This window comes from Synchiropus splendidus, chromosome 13 (assembly GCF_027744825.2).
Source record: "Synchiropus splendidus isolate RoL2022-P1 chromosome 13, RoL_Sspl_1.0, whole genome shotgun sequence".
Lineage (NCBI taxonomy): Eukaryota > Metazoa > Chordata > Actinopteri > Syngnathiformes > Callionymidae > Synchiropus > Synchiropus splendidus.
Genome location: NC_071346.1, coordinates 17,140,671 through 17,157,533, shown reverse-complemented (window position 1 = coordinate 17,157,533; position 16,863 = coordinate 17,140,671). Strand labels below are relative to the sequence as shown.

The window sequence follows — 16,863 nt, the reverse complement described above, 5'->3', positions numbered from 1 at the left end:
TGCGGCATTTTCCACTTTACTCCAATTCATGAGAAAATTTTGGTTTCCTTCAAGTCTAGTCTCTGTCACAACCCTAACATTTGGAATATAGACCACTTCTATTGCAGTGATGGATATTTGCTTGGGTGATTCTGTAAGGCAGGCAGGCTCTCAATGTGAGCGTTGGCTTTCATGCTTTTTGCCACCTCGTAATATTCTGAAACTTGCAATGGTCAAAAGCCTCACATGTGAACTCCAAGTGTCAGCAACACAACCCAGAGTTGCGTTGTGCAATACGTCCTCTGTGTTGCAAACAACAAACTATTTGACAAATGCATTGGCCGGGAATCGAACCCGGGTCCCCCGCGTGGCAGGCGAGAATTCTCCCACTGAACCACCAATGCTTCTGATGGAATGATTCGTTTTCTTTTTTTTTTTTTAAACGCACTTGCATCTCCTTGGTGAGATGAAATTTTCACACCGGAAAACATTCCCTAAACTCGATAGTTGGATCGGCTGCGATTCACATACCTCTGTCACAACAAAGTTGTGCCAAACTTTTTGGGCATTTCCCACTTTGCTCCAATTGACGGGAAAGATTTTGTTTCCTTCAAATCAAGCCTCTGTCACAACCATTACTTTTGGAAAATATGCCACTTCCAATGTTCAAGAGCCTCACATGTTGACAACAAGTCGAACACAAAGTGTCAGCAACACAACTCAGAGTTGCGTTCCTTTGTGTAGTATGTGCTCCCTATTGCAAACAACAAAAAACTCAGAAAATGAATTAGCCGGGAATGGATGCGGGATGTCCCACTTTCCCAAGAAAAGAAAGCATCCAAGCCATTCCACTGGATTTTTTTCTTGTCCAGATGCTAACTTTTGGTGAGGGGCAAGTCGATCAATTTGGGGGAAAACAAATCCAAATTTAGTCATTGCAAATTACAAACTTCATGTTTCATGAATGCAACAAAAATATATGTATATCTGTTAAATTCCTTTGTAAACCGATTTGGATGTAGTCCTTTGCAACTCATAAGTGTGAATGGAAATCACAATCATCAGTCTGTGCATTCTAATGAACGACTCATCAATGTCTGGGAGCATCAGCGAATGGCCAGAGTGTCTATTGTTCTCGAGATACCTTGACTTCAAAACAAGGATACTCCTGAATCCCAGCTATTGAAACTTCATGAATAAAAGGTGGAGTTACTGTTGCTGAACAACTGGTCTAAAAAGAAGCCCTCAATATTGGACCACTGCACTTCCAGAGTGACATGGTTGAGTCACTGAAGCACCTCAGGAATAGGAGAAACCTCAGGATGTGCCCAACTGTGTTCTTCAAACTACAGTCCACTGAATGGTCTTCTGCTGGAAGATTCCCACTGGTGAGTGTTGTGGTCCTGTGATCTATTTTGGTGGTGATGTACAAGTCTAGAAGTGTCCAGCAAGGAGAAACAAAGAAACGAGTTGACCAGATGATAGAGTTACTTTGGTTACTCGAACTGAAGCATTGACTTGTTTTTCTGTACTCAGTAAGTGCTTCCTGTTGGGGTAACTTTGGCAACCAGTGTCCACTTCCATTCACTATTCTCCACAGTCAACAATTTCCCTGAATTTAGTATTGTAGTGGAGATCCATGCACTATCACTGTCCTGTTGGAATATCCTCAAGTGGAGTCACTCATGATAACTACTTCCCATAAGTGCTCCCTTTTGGGGTTGTTTCTTCTGGGGCCTTTCCAACAGAATACTGAGAGCTGAGCAGATGATGTCAAGAATAAAGTCACATTTGTCATATTCAAGGTGACTAGATGATTTCAGCCTTCTCTTGACCCAATCTGAGCTCTTCCTTTCAACTTTCAAGAAGTTACTCAATTGCCAAAACCATTCGCTGTGACTACACACTGTTACTTTCAAGCCAGGCCTCTGTCATTACCCTAACTTTAGCATTCACTAGATTATCCAATGCAGTAAGTGCGACCTGTTGGGGTGATTATACCAGGCAAAACTACAACCTGGAAGTAAAGATTTTTTGACAAATGTCTCCTTGAGACGTCCTCAAATGGAGTCACTCATGATCGGTGATGCTGAAGAGATGCTCTTTTGACAAAATCTGTCACCAACACAACCCAGACAGCAGCACAGACTTGCTTCCTTGATGCAGTAAGTGCTTCCTGTTGGGGTAATGTTGGGGACAACTGCCACCATGAGTCAGAAGGGTCCATGGCATGTTCCGTGGTTGTAAATCACAGTCATCAGTCTATGCATTCTAATGAACGACTCATCAATGTTTGGGAGCATCAGCGAATGGCCAGAGTGTCTATTGTTCTAGAGAAACCTTGACTTCAAAACAAGGATACTCCTGAATCCCAGCTATTGAAACTTCATGAATAAAAGGTGGAGTTACTGTTCCTTGGCTGAACAAATGGTCTAAAAAGAAGCCCTCAATATTGGACCACTGCACTTCCAGAGTGACATGGTTGAGTCACTGAAGCACCTCAGGAATAGGAGAAACCTCAGGATGTGCCCAACTGTGTTCTTCAAACTACAGTCCACTGAATGGTCTTCTGCTGGAAGATTCCCACTGGTGAGTGTTGTGGTCCTGTGATCTATTTTGGTGGTGATGTACAAGTCTAGAAGTGTCCAGCAAGGAGAAACAAAGAAACGAGTCGACCAGATGATAGAGTTACTTTGGTTACTCGAACTGAAGCATTGGCTTGTTTTTCTGTACTCAGTAAGTGCTTCCTGTTGGGGTAACTTTGGCAACCAGTGTCCACTTCCATTCACTATTCTTCACAGTCAACAATTTCCCTGAATTTAGTATTGTAGTGTAGTTCCATGCACTATCACTGTCCTGTTGGAATATCCTCAAGTGGAGTCACTCATGATAACTACTTCACATAAGTGCTCCCTTTTGGGGTTGTTTCTTCTGGGGCCTTTCCAACAGAATACTGAGAGCTGAGCAGATGATGTCAAGAATAAAGTCACATTTGTCATATTCAAGGTGACTAGATGATTTCAGCCTTCTCTTGACCCAATCTGAGCTCTTCCTTTCAACTTTCAAGAAGTTACTCAATTGCCAAAACCATTCGCTGTGACTACACACTGTTACTTTCAAGCCAGGCCTCTGTCATTACCCTAACTTTAGCATTCACTAGATTATCCAATGCAGTAAGTGCTACTTGTTGGGGTGATTATACCAGGCAAAACTACAACCTGGAAGTAAAGATTTTTTGACAAATGTCTCCTTGAGACGTCCTCAAATGGAGTCACTCATGATCGGTTATTTCCATAAGTGCTCCCATTTGGGGTTGTTTCTTCTGGGGCTTCTTCAACTGAAGACTGAAAGCTGAAGAGATGCTCTTTTGACAAAATCTGTCACCAACACAACCCAGACAGCAGCACAGACTTGCTTCCTTGATGCAGTAAGTGCTTCCTGTTGGGGTAATGTTGGGGACAACTGCCACCATGAGTCAGAAGGGTCCATGGCATGTTCCGTGGTTGTAAATCACAGTCATCAGTCTATGCATTCTAATGAACGACTCATCAATGTCTGGGAGCATCAGCGAATGGCCAGAGTGTCTATTGTTCTCGGGATACCTTGACTTCAAAACAAGGATACTCCTGAATCCCAGCTATTGAAACTTCATGAATAAAAGGTGGAGTTACTGTTCCTTGGCTGAACAAATGGTCTAAAAAGAAGCCCACAATATTGGACCACTGCACTTCCAGAGTGACATGGTTGAGTCACTGAAGCACCTCAGGAATAGGAGAAACCTCAGGATGTGCCCAACTGTGTTCTTCAAACTACAGTCCACTGAATGGTCTTCTGCTGGATGATTCGCACTGGTGAGTGTTGTGGTCCTGTGATCTATTTTGATGGTGATGTACAAGTCTAGAAGTGTCCAGCAAGGAGAAACAAAGAAACGAGTCGACCAGATGATAGAGTTACTTTGGTTACTCGAACTGAAGCATTGACTTGTTTTTCTGTACTCAGTAAGTGCTTCCTGTTGGGGTAACTTTGGCAACCAGTGTCCACTTCCATTCACTATTCTCCACAGTCAACAATTTCCCTGAATTTAGTATTGTAGTGGAGATCCATGCACTATCACTGTCCTGTTGGAATATCCTCAAGTGGAGTCACTCATGATAACTACTTCCCATAAGTGCTCCCTTTTGGGGTTGTTTCTTCTGGGGCCTTTCCAACAGAATACTGAGAGCTGAGAAGATGATGTCAAGAATGGCCACACAACTGAATTGTACAGAGGTATTGACCAAATGATTGATTTTTAACAAGTCTGTTGCTTCACACTGGAAAACCTTCCCTTAAAGCGATACTTGGACCAGCTGAGATTCACATACCTCTGTAGAAAACAACACTTTCAAGTCCTCGTTAGTATAGTGGACAGTATCTCCGCCTGTCACGCGGAAGACCGGGGTTCGATTCCCCGACGGGGAGTATCTCTTCTTTTCTTCACATATGTCGGTAAAGGACGCGGCTGACATTCCACCGGACACCACCCAAAGATGGTTCACTCGTCTGGCAGTGCAATGGAGTCGAAAGAAGCTTGTGATAGACAATTGCGGCATTTTCCACTTTACTCCAATTCATGAGAAAATTTTGGTTTCCTTCAAGTCTAGTCTCTGCCACAACCCTAACATTTGGAATATAGACCACTTCTATTGCAGTGATGGATATTTGCTTGGGTGATTCTGCAAGGCAGGCAGGCTCTCAATGTGAGCGTTGGCTTTCATGCTTTTTGCCACCTCGTAATATTCTGAAACTTGCAATGGTCAAAAGCCTCACATGTGAACTCCAAGTGTCAGCAACACAACCCAGAGTTGCGTTGTGCAGTACGTGCTCTGTGTTGCAAACAACAAACTATTTGACAAATGCATTGGCCGGGAATCGAACCCGGGTGCCCCGCGTGGCAGGCGAGAATTCTCCCACTGAACCACCAATGCTTCTGATGGAATGATTCTTTTTCTTTTTCTTTTTTTTTTTTTTAAACGCACTTGCATCTTCTTGGTGAGATGAAATTTTCAAACCGGAAAACATTCCCTAAACACGATAGTTGGATCGGCTGCGATTCACATACCTCTGTCACAACAAAGTTGTGCCAAACTTTTTGGGCATTTCCCACTTTGCTCCAATTGACGGGAAAGATTTTGTTTCCTTCAAATCAAGCCTCTGTCACAACCATTACTTTTGGAAAATATGCCACTTCCAATGTTCAAGAGCCTCACATGTTGACAACAAGTCGAACACAAAGTGTCAGCAACACAACTCAGAGTTGCGTTCCTTTGTGTAGTACGTGCTCCCTATTGCAAACAACAAAAAACTCAGAGAATGAATTAGCCGGGAATGGATGCGGGATGTCCCACTTTCCCAAGAAAAGAAAGCATCCAAGCCATTCCACTGGATTTTTTTCTTGTCCAGATGCTAACTTTTGGTGAGGGGCAAGTCGATCAATTTGGGGGAAAACAAATCCAAATTTAGTCATTGCAAATTACAAACTTCATGTTTCATGAATGCAACAAAAATATATGTATATCTGTTAAATTCCTTTGTAAACCGATTTGGATGTAGTCCTTTGCAACTCATAAGTGTGAATGTAAATCGCAATCATCAGTCTGTGCATTCTAATGAACGACTCATCAATGTCTGGGAGCATCAGCGAATGGCCAGAGTGTCTATTGTTCTCGAGATACCTTGACTTCAAAACAAGGATACTCCTGAATCCCAGCTATTGAAACTTCATGAATAAAAGGTGGAGTTACTGTTGCTGAACAACTGGTCTAAAAAGAAGCCCTCAATATTGGACCACTGCACTTCCAGAGTGACATGGTTGAGTCACTGAAGCACCTCAGGAATAGGAGAAACCTCAGGATGTGCCCAACTGTGTTCTTCAAACTACAGTCCACTCAATGGTCTTCTGCTGGAAGATTCCCACTGGTGAGTGTTGTGGTCCCGTGATCTATTTTGGTGGTGATGTACAAGTCTAGAAGTGTCCAGCAAGGAGAAACAAAGAAACGAGTCGACCAGATGATAGAGTTACTTTGGTTACTCGAACTGAATCATTGGCTTGTTTTTCTGTACTCAGTAAGTGCTTCCTGTTGGGGTAACTTTGGCAACCAGTGTCCACTTCCATTCACTATTCTCCACAGTCAACAATTTCCCTGAATTTAGTATTGTATTGTAGTGTAGATCCATGCACTATCACTGTCCTGTTGGAATATCCTCAAGTGGAGTCACTCATGATAACTACTTCACATAAGTGCTCCCTTTTGGGGTTGTTTCTTCTGGGGCCTTTCCAACAGAATACTGAGAGCTGAGCAGATGATGTCAAGAATAAAGTCACATTTGTCATATTCAAGGTGACTAGATGATTTCAGCCTTCTCTTGACCCAATCTGAGCTCTTCCTTTCAACTTTCAAGAAGTTACTCAATTGCCAAAACCATTCGCTGTGACTACACACTGTTACTTTCAAGCCAGGCCTCTGTCATTACCCTAACTTTAGCATTCACTAGATTATCCAATGCAGTAAGTGCTACTTGTTGGGGTGATTATACCAGGCAAAACTACAACCTGGAAGTAAAGATTTTTTGACAAATGTCTCCTTGAGACGTCCTCAAATGGAGTCACTCATGATCGGTTATTTCCATAAGTGCTCCCATTTGGGGTTGTTTCTTCTGGGGCTTCTTCAACTGAAGACTGAAAGCTGAAGAGATGCTCTTTTGACAAAATCTGTCACCAACACAACCCAGACAGCAGCACAGACTTGCTTCCTTGATGCAGTAAGTGCTTCCTGTTGGGGTAATGTTGGGGACAACTGCCACCATGAGTCAGAAGGGTCCATGGCATGTTCCGTGGTTGTAAATCACATTCATCAGTCTATGCATTCTAATGAACGACTCATCAATGTCTGGGAGCATCAGCGAATGGCCAGAGTGTCTATTGTTCTCGGGATACCTTGACTTCAAAACAAGGATACTCCTGAATCCCAGCTATGGAAACTTCATGAATAAAAGGTGGAGTTACTGTTCCTTGGCTGAACAAATGGTCTAAAAAGAAGCCCACAATATTGGACCACTGCACTTCCAGAGTGACATGGTTGAGTCACTGAAGCACCTCAGGAATAGGAGAAACCTCAGGATGTGCCCAACTGTGTTCTTCAAACTACAGTCCACTGAATGGTCTTCTGCTGGAAGATTCGCACTGGTGAGTGTTGTGGTCCTGTGATCTATTTTGATGGTGATGTACAAGTCTAGAAGTGTCCAGCAAGGAGAAACAAAGAAACGAGTCGACCAGATGATAGAGTTACTTTGGTTACTCGAACTGAAGCATTGACTTGTTTTTCTGTACTCAGTAAGTGCTTCCTGTTGGGGTAACTTTGGCAACCAGTGTCCACTTCCATTCACTATTCTCCACAGTCAACAATTTCCCTGAATTTAGTATTGTAGTGGAGATCCATGCACTATCACTGTCCTGTTGGAATATCCTCAAGTGGAGTCACTCATGATAACTACTTCCCATAAGTGCTCCCTTTTGGGGTTGTTTCTTCTGGGGCCTTTCCAACAGAATACTGAGAGCTGAGAAGATGATGTCAAGAATGGCCACACAACTGAATTGTACAGAGGTATTGACCAAATGATTGATTTTTAACAAGTCTGTTGCTTCACACTGGAAAACCTTCCCTTAAAGCGATACTTGGACCAGCTGAGATTCACATACCTCTGTAGAAAACAACACTTTCAAGTCCTCGTTAGTATAGTGCACAGTATCTCCGCCTGTCACGCGGAAGACCGGGGTTCGATTCCCCGACGGGGAGTATCTCTTCTTTTCTTCACATATGTCGGTAAAGGACGCGGCTGACATTCCACCGGACACCACCCAAAGATGGTTCACTCGTCTGGCAGTGCAATGGAGTCGAAAGAAGCTTGTGATAGACAATTGCGGCATTTTCCACTTTACTCCAATTCATGAGAAAATTTTGGTTTCCTTCAAGTCTAGTCTCTGCCACAACCCTAACATTTGGAATATAGACCACTTCTATTGCAGTGATGGATATTTGCTTGGGTGATTCTGCAAGGCAGGCAGGCTCTCAATGTGAGCGTTGGCTTTCATGCTTTTTGCCACCTCGTAATATTCTGAAACTTGCAATGGTCAAAAGCCTCACATGTGAACTCCAAGTGTCAGCAACACAACCCAGAGTTGCGTTGTGCAGTACGTGCTCTGTGTTGCAAACAACAAACTATTTGACAAATGCATTGGCCGGGAATCGAACCCGGGAGCCCCGCGTGGCAGGAGAGAATTCTCCCACTGAACCACCAATGCTTCTGATGGAATGATTCTTTTTCTTTTTCTTTTTTTTTTTTTAAACGCACTTGCATCTTCTTGGTGAGATGAAATTTTCAAACCGGAAAACATTCCCTAAACACGATAGTTGGATCGGCTGCGATTCACATACCTCTGTCACAACAAAGTTGTGCCAAACTTTTTGGGCATTTCCCACTTTGCTCCAATTGACGGGAAAGATTTTGTTTCCTTCAAATCAAGCCTCTGTCACAACCATTACTTTTGGAAAATATGCCACTTCCAATGTTCAAGAGCCTCACATGTTGACAACAAGTCGAACACAAAGTGTCAGCAACACAACTCAGAGTTGCGTTCCTTTGTGTAGTACGTGCTCCCTATTGCAAACAACAAAAAACTCAGAGAATGAATTAGCCGGGAATGGATGCGGGATGTCCCACTTTCCCAAGAAAAGAAAGCATCCAAGCCATTCCACTGGATTTTTTTCTTGTCCAGATGCTAACTTTTGGTGAGGGGCAAGTCGATCAATTTGGGGGAAAACAAATCCAAATTTAGTCATTGCAAATTACAAACTTCATGTTTCATGAATGCAACAAAAATATATGTATATCTGTTAAATTCCTTTGTAAACCGATTTGGATGTAGTCCTTTGCAACTCATAAGTGTGAATGTAAATCGCAATCATCAGTCTGTGCATTCTAATGAACGACTCATCAATGTCTGGGAGCATCAGCGAATGGCCAGAGTGTCTATTGTTCTCGAGATACCTTGACTTCAAAACAAGGATACTCCTGAATCCCAGCTATTGAAACTTCATGAATAAAAGGTGGAGTTACTGTTGCTGAACAACTGGTCTAAAAAGAAGCCCTCAATATTGGACCACTGCACTTCCAGAGTGACATGGTTGAGTCACTGAAGCACCTCAGGAATAGGAGAAACCTCAGGATGTGCCCAACTGTGTTCTTCAAACTACAGTCCACTGAATGGTCTTCTGCTGGAAGATTCCCACTGGTGAGTGTTGTGGTCCCGTGATCTATTTTGGTGGTGATGTACAAGTCTAGAAGTGTCCAGCAAGGAGAAACAAAGAAACGAGTCGACCAGATGATAGAGTTACTTTGGTTACTCGAACTGAATCATTGGCTTGTTTTTCTGTACTCAGTAAGTGCTTCCTGTTGGGGTAACTTTGGCAACCAGTGTCCACTTCCATTCACTATTCTCCACAGTCAACAATTTCCCTGAATTTAGTATTGTATTGTAGTGTAGATCCATGCACTATCACTGTCCTGTTGGAATATCCTCAAGTGGAGTCACTCATGATAACTACTTCACATAAGTGCTCCCTTTTGGGGTTGTTTCTTCTGGGGCCTTTCCAACAGAATACTGAGAGCTGAGCAGATGATGTCAAGAATAAAGTCACATTTGTCATATTCAAGGTGACTAGATGATTTCAGCCTTCTCTTGACCCAATCTGAGCTCTTCCTTTCAACTTTCAAGAAGTTACTCAATTGCCAAAACCATTCGCTGTGACTACACACTGTTACTTTCAAGCCAGGCCTCTGTCATTACCCTAACTTTAGCATTCACTAGATTATCCAATGCAGTAAGTGCTACTTGTTGGGGTGATTATACCAGGCAAAACTACAACCTGGAAGTAAAGATTTTTTGACAAATGTCTCCTTGAGACGTCCTCAAATGGAGTCACTCATGATCGGTTATTTCCATAAGTGCTCCCATTTGGGGTTGTTTCTTCTGGGGCTTCTTCAACTGAAGACTGAAAGCTGAAGAGATGCTCTTTTGACAAAATCTGTCACCAACACAACCCAGACAGCAGCACAGACTTGCTTCCTTGATGCAGTAAGTGCTTCCTGTTGGGGTAATGTTGGGGACAACTGCCACCATGAGTCAGAAGGGTCCATGGCATGTTCCGTGGTTGTAAATCACAGTCATCAGTCTATGCATTCTAATGAACGACTCATCAATGTCTGGGAGCATCAGCGAATGGCCAGAGTGTCTATTGTTCTCGAGATACCTTGACTTCAAAACAAGGATACTCCTGAATCCCAGCTATGGAAACTTCATGAATAAAAGGTGGAGTTACTGTTCCTTGGCTGAACAAATGGTCTAAAAAGAAGCCCTCAATATTGGACCACTGCACTTCCAGAGTGACATGGTTGAGTCACTGAAGCACCTCAGGAATAGGAGAAACCTCAGGATGTGCCCAACTGTGTTCTTCAAACTACAGTCCATTGAATGGTCTTCTGCTGGAAGATTCCCACTGGTGAGTGTTGTGGTCCTGTGATCTATTTTTGGTGGTGATGTACAAGTCTAGAAGTGTCCAGCAAGGAGAAACAAAGAAACGAGTCGACCAGATGATAGAGTTACTTTGGTTACTCGAACTGAAGCATTGACTTGTTTTTCTGTACTCAGTAAGTGCTTCCTGTTGGGGTAACTTTGGCAACCAGTGTCCACTTCCATTCACTATTCTCCACAGTCAACAATTTCCCTGAATTTAGTATTGTAGTGTAGATCCATGCACTATCACTGTCCTGTTGGAATATCCTCAAGTGGAGTCACTCATGATAACTACTTCCCATAAGTGCTCCCTTTTGGGGTTGTTTCTTCTGGGGCCTTTCCAACAGAATACTGAGAGCTGAGAAGATGATGTCAAGAATGGCCACACAACTGAATTGTACAGAGGTATTGGCCAAATGATTGATTTTTAACAAGTCTGTTGCTTCACACTGGAAAACCTTCCCTTAAAGCGATACTTGGACCAGCTGAGATTCACATACCTCTGTAGAAAACAACACTTTCAAGTCCTCGTTAGTATAGTGGACAGTATCTCCGCCTGTCACGCGGAAGACCGGGGTTCGATTCCCCTACGGGGAGTATCTCTTCTTTTCTTCACATATGTCGGTAAAGGACGCGGCTGACATTCCACCGGACACCACCCAAAGATGGTTCACTCGTCTGGCAGTGCAATGGAGTCGAAAGAAGCTTGTGATAGACAATTGCGGCATTTTCCAATTTACTCCAATTCATGAGAAAATTTTGGTTTCCTTCAAGTCTAGTCTCTGTCACAACCCTAACATTTGGAATATAGACCACTTCTATTGCAGTGATGGATATTTGCTTGGGTGATTCTGTAAGGCAGGCAGGCTCTCAATGTGAGCGTTGGCTTTCATGCTTTTTGCCACCTCGTAATATTCTGAAACTTGCAATGGTCAAAAGCCTCACATGTGAACTCCAAGTGTCAGCAACACAACCCAGAGTTGCGTTGTGCAATACGTCCTCTGTGTTGCAAACAACAAACTATTTGACAAATGCATTGGCCGGGAATCGAACCCGGGTCCCCCGCGTGGCAGGCGAGAATTCTCCCACTGAACCACCAATGCTTCTGATGGAATGATTCGTTTTCTTTTTTTTTTTTTAAACGCACTTGCATCTCCTTGGTGAGATGAAATTTTCACACCGGAAAACATTCCCTAAACTCGATAGTTGGATCGGCTGCGATTCACATACCTCTGTCACAACAAAGTTGTGCCAAACTTTTTGGGCATTTCCCACTTTGCTCCAATTGACGGGAAAGATTTTGTTTCCTTCAAATCAAGCCTCTGTCACAACCATTACTTTTGGAAAATATGCCACTTCCAATGTTCAAGAGCCTCACATGTTGACAACAAGTCGAACACAAAGTGTCAGCAACACAACTCAGAGTTGCGTTCCTTTGTGTAGTACGTGCTCCCTATTGCAAACAACAAACAACTCAGAGAATGCATTAGCCGGGAATGGATGCGGGATGTCCCACTTTCCCAAGAAAAGAAAGCATCCAAGCCATTCCACTGGATTTTTTTCTTGTCCAGGTGCTAACTTTTGGTGAGGGGCAAGTCGATCAATTTGGGGGAAAACAAATCCAAATTTAGTCATTGCAAATTACAAACTTCATGTTTCATGAATGCAACAAAAATATATGTATATCTGTTAAATTCCTTTGTAAACCGATTTGGATGTAGTCCTTTGCAACTCATAAGTGTGAATGTAAATCAGAATCATTAGTCTGTGCATTCTAATGAACGACTCATCAATGTTTGGGAGCATCAGCGAATGGCCAGAGTGTCTATTGTTCTAGAGAAACCTTGACTTCAAAACAAGGATACTCCTGAATCCCAGCTATGGAAACTTCATGAATAAAAGGTGGAGTTACTGTTGCTGAACAACTGGTCTAAAAAGAAGCCCTCAATATTGGACCACTGCACTTCCAGAGTGACATGGTGGAGTCACCGAAGCACCTCAGGAATAGGAGAAACCTCAGGATTTGCCCAACTGTGTTCTTCAAACTACAGTCCACTGAATGGTCTTCTGCTGGAAGATTCCCACTGGTGAGTGTTGTGGTCCTGTGATCTATTTTGGTGGTGATGTGCAAGTCTAGAAGTGTCCAGCAAGGAGAAACAAAGAAACGAGTCGACCAGATGATTGAGTTACTTTGGTTACTCGAACTGAAGCATTGGCTTGTTTTTCTGTACTCAGTAAGTGCTTCCTGTTGGGGTAACTTTGGCAACCAGTGTCCACTTCCATTCACTATTCTCCACAGTCAACAATTTCCCTGAATTTAGTATTGTATTGTAGTGTAGATCCATGCACTATCACTGTCCTGTTGGAATATCCTCAAGTGGAGTCACTCATGATAACTACTTCACATAAGTGCTCCCTTTTGGGGTTGTTTCTTCTGGGGCCTTTCCAACAGAATACTGAGAGCTGAGCAGATGATGTCAAGAATAAAGTCACATTTGTCATATTCAAGGTGACTAGATGATTTCAGCCTTCTCTTGACCCAATCTGAGCTCTTCCTTTCAACTTTCAAGAAGTTACTCAATTGCCAAAACCATTCGCTGTGACTACACACTGTTACTTTCAAGCTAGGCCTCTGTCATTACCCTAACTTTAGCATTCACTAGATTATCCAATGCAGTAAGTGCTACTTGTTGGGGTGATTATACCAGGCAAAACTACAACCTGGAAGTAAAGATTTTTTGACAAATGTCTCCTTGAGACGTCCTCAAATGGAGTCACTCATGATCGGTTATTTCCATAAGTGCTCCCATTTGGGGTTGTTTCTTCTGGGGCTTCTTCAACTGAAGACTGAAAGCTGAAGAGATGCTCTTTTGACAAAATCTGTCACCAACACAACCCAGACAGCAGCACAGACTTGCTTCCTTGATGCAGTAAGTGCTTCCTGTTGGGGTAATGTTGGGGACAACTGCCACCATGAGTCAGAAGGGTCCATGGCATGTTCCGTGGTTGTAAATCACAGTCATCAGTCTATGCATTCTAATGAACGACTCATCAATGTCTGGGAGCATCAGCGAATGGCCAGAGTGTCTATTGTTCTCGAGATACCTTGACTTCAAAACAAGGATACTCCTGAATCCCAGCTATGGAAACTTCATGAATAAAAGGTGGAGTTACTGTTCCTTGGCTGAACAAATGGTCTAAAAAGAAGCCCTCAATATTGGACCACTGCACTTCCAGAGTGACATGGTTGAGTCACTGAAGCACCTCAGGAATAGGAGAAACCTCAGGATGTGCCCAACTGTGTTCTTCAAACTACAGTCCATTGAATGGTCTTCTGCTGGAAGATTCCCACTGGTGAGTGTTGTGGTCCTGTGATCTATTTTTGGTGGTGATGTACAAGTCTAGAAGTGTCCAGCAAGGAGAAACAAAGAAACGAGTCGACCAGATGATAGAGTTACTTTGGTTACTCGAACTGAAGCATTGACTTGTTTTTCTGTACTCAGTAAGTGCTTCCTGTTGGGGTAACTTTGGCAACCAGTGTCCACTTCCATTCACTATTCTCCACAGTCAACAATTTCCCTGAATTTAGTATTGTAGTGTAGATCCATGCACTATCACTGTCCTGTTGGAATATCCTCAAGTGGAGTCACTCATGATAACTACTTCCCATAAGTGCTCCCTTTTGGGGTTGTTTCTTCTGGGGCCTTTCCAACAGAATACTGAGAGCTGAGAAGATGATGTCAAGAATGGCCACACAACTGAATTGTACAGAGGTATTGGCCAAATGATTGATTTTTAACAAGTCTGTTGCTTCACACTGGAAAACCTTCCCTTAAAGCGATACTTGGACCAGCTGAGATTCACATACCTCTGTAGAAAACAACACTTTCAAGTCCTCGTTAGTATAGTGGACAGTATCTCCGCCTGTCACGCGGAAGACCGGGGTTCGATTCCCCTACGGGGAGTATCTCTTCTTTTCTTCACATATGTCGGTAAAGGACGCGGCTGACATTCCACCGGACACCACCCAAAGATGGTTCACTCGTCTGGCAGTGCAATGGAGTCGAAAGAAGCTTGTGATAGACAATTGCGGCATTTTCCACTTTACTCCAATTCATGAGAAAATTTTGGTTTCCTTCAAGTCTAGTCTCTGTCACAACCCTAACATTTGGAATATAGACCACTTCTATTGCAGTGATGGATATTTGCTTGGGTGATTCTGTAAGGCAGGCAGGCTCTCAATGTGAGCGTTGGCTTTCATGCTTTTTGCCACCTCGTAATATTCTGAAACTTGCAATGGTCAAAAGCCTCACATGTGAACTCCAAGTGTCAGCAACACAACCCAGAGTTGCGTTGTGCAATACGTCCTCTGTGTTGCAAACAACAAACTATTTGACAAATGCATTGGCCGGGAATCGAACCCGGGTCCCCCGCGTGGCAGGCGAGAATTCTCCCACTGAACCACCAATGCTTCTGATGGAATCATTCGTTTTCTTTTTTTTTTTTTAAACGCACTTGCATCTCCTTGGTGAGATGAAATTTTCAAACCGGAAAACATTCCCTAAACACGATAGTTGGATCGGCTGCGATTCACATACCTCTGTCACAACAAAGTTGTGCCAAACTTTTTGGGCATTTCCCACTTTGCTCCAATTGACGGGAAAGATTTTGTTTCCTTCAAATCAAGCCTCTGTCACAACCATTACTTTTGGAAAATATGCCACTTCCAATGTTCAAGAGCCTCACATGTTGACAACAAGTCGAACACAAAGTGTCAGCAACACAACTCAGAGTTGCGTTCCTTTGTGTAGTACGTGCTCCCTATTGCAAACAACAAAAAACTCAGAGAATGAATTAGCCGGGAATGGATGCGGGATGTCCCACTTTCCCAAGAAAAGAAAGCATCCAAGCCATTCCACTGGATTTTTTTCTTGTCCAGATGCTAACTTTTGGTGAGGGGCAAGTCGATCAATTTGGGGGAAAACAAATCCAAATTTAGTCATTGCAAATTACAAACTTCATGTTTCATGAATGCAACAAAAATATATGTATATCTGTTAAATTCCTTTGTAAACCGATTTGGATGTAGTCCTTTGCAACTCATAAGTGTGAATGTAAATCGCAATAATCAGTCTGTGCATTCTAATGAACGACTCATCAATGTCTGGGAGCATCAGCGAATGGCCAGAGTGTCTATTGTTCTCGAGATACCTTGACTTCAAAACAAGGATACTCCTGAATCCCAGCTATTGAAACTTCATGAATAAAAGGTGGAGTTACTGTTGCTGAACAACTGGTCTAAAAAGAAGCCCTCAATATTGGACCACTGCACTTCCAGAGTGACATGGTTGAGTCACTGAAGCACCTCAGGAATAGGAGAAACCTCAGGATGTGCCCAACTGTGTTCTTCAAACTACAGTCCACTGAATGGTCTTCTGCTGGAAGATTCCCACTGGTGAGTGTTGTGGTCCTGTGATCTATTTTGGTGGTGATGTACAAGTCTAGAAGTGTCCAGCAAGGAGAAACAAAGAAACGAGTCGACCAGATGATAGAGTTACTTTGGTTACTCGAACTGAAGCATTGGCTTGTTTTTCTGTACTCAGTAAGTGCTTCCTGTTGGGGTAACTTTGGCAACCAGTGTCCACTTCCATTCACTATTCTCCACAGTCAACAATTTCCCTGAATTTAGTATTGTATTGTAGTGTAGATCCATGCACTATCACTGTCCTGTTGGAATATCCTCAAGTGGAGTCACTCATGATAACTACTTCACATAAGTGCTCCCTTTTGGGGTTGTTTCTTCTGGGGCCTTTCCAACAGAATACTGAGAGCTGAGCAGATGATGTCAAGAATAAAGTCACATTTGTCATATTCAAGGTGACTAGATGATTTCAGCCTTCTCTTGACCCAATCTGAGCTCTTCCTTTCAACTTTCAAGAAGTTACTCAATTGCCAAAACCATTCGCTGTGACTACACACTGTTACTTTCAAGCCAGGCCTCTGTCATTACCCTAACTTTAGCATTCACTAGATTATCCAATGCAGTAAGTGCTACTTGTTGGGGTGATTATACCAGGCAAAACTACAACCTGGAAGTAAAGATTTTTTGACAAATGTCTCCTTGAGACGTCCTCAAATGGAGTCACTCATGATCGGTTATTTCCATAAGTGCTCCCATTTGGGGTTGTTTCTTCTGGGGCTTCTTCAACTGAAGACTGAAAGCTGAAGAGATGCTCTTTTGACAAAATCTGTCACCAACACAACCCAGACAG

At 43.0% G+C, this 16,863-nt stretch overlaps 6 non-coding genes across 6 annotated transcripts; 1 reads left to right on the top strand and 5 right to left on the bottom strand.

The window, feature by feature from the left end:
• Nucleotides 1-312: 312 nt before the first annotated feature.
• trnag-gcc (transfer RNA glycine (anticodon GCC)) lies at nt 313-383 on the bottom strand. Its single transcript has one exon. It is a non-coding gene; the product is annotated as a tRNA-Gly (tRNA).
• Nucleotides 384-4,368: 3,985 nt separating this feature from the next.
• trnad-guc (transfer RNA aspartic acid (anticodon GUC)) lies at nt 4,369-4,440 on the top strand. The gene has a single exon. It is a non-coding gene; the product is annotated as a tRNA-Asp (tRNA).
• A 435-nt stretch (nt 4,441-4,875) lies between these two features.
• Nucleotides 4,876-4,946, bottom strand: trnag-gcc (transfer RNA glycine (anticodon GCC)). The gene has a single exon. It is a non-coding gene; the product is annotated as a tRNA-Gly (tRNA).
• A 3,303-nt stretch (nt 4,947-8,249) lies between these two features.
• Nucleotides 8,250-8,320, bottom strand: trnag-gcc (transfer RNA glycine (anticodon GCC)). The gene has a single exon. It is a non-coding gene; the product is annotated as a tRNA-Gly (tRNA).
• Nucleotides 8,321-11,623: 3,303 nt separating this feature from the next.
• On the bottom strand, nt 11,624-11,694 carry trnag-gcc (transfer RNA glycine (anticodon GCC)). The gene has a single exon. It is a non-coding gene; the product is annotated as a tRNA-Gly (tRNA).
• A 3,297-nt stretch (nt 11,695-14,991) lies between these two features.
• Nucleotides 14,992-15,062, bottom strand: trnag-gcc (transfer RNA glycine (anticodon GCC)). The gene has a single exon. It is a non-coding gene; the product is annotated as a tRNA-Gly (tRNA).
• Nucleotides 15,063-16,863: the final 1,801 nt, after the last annotated feature.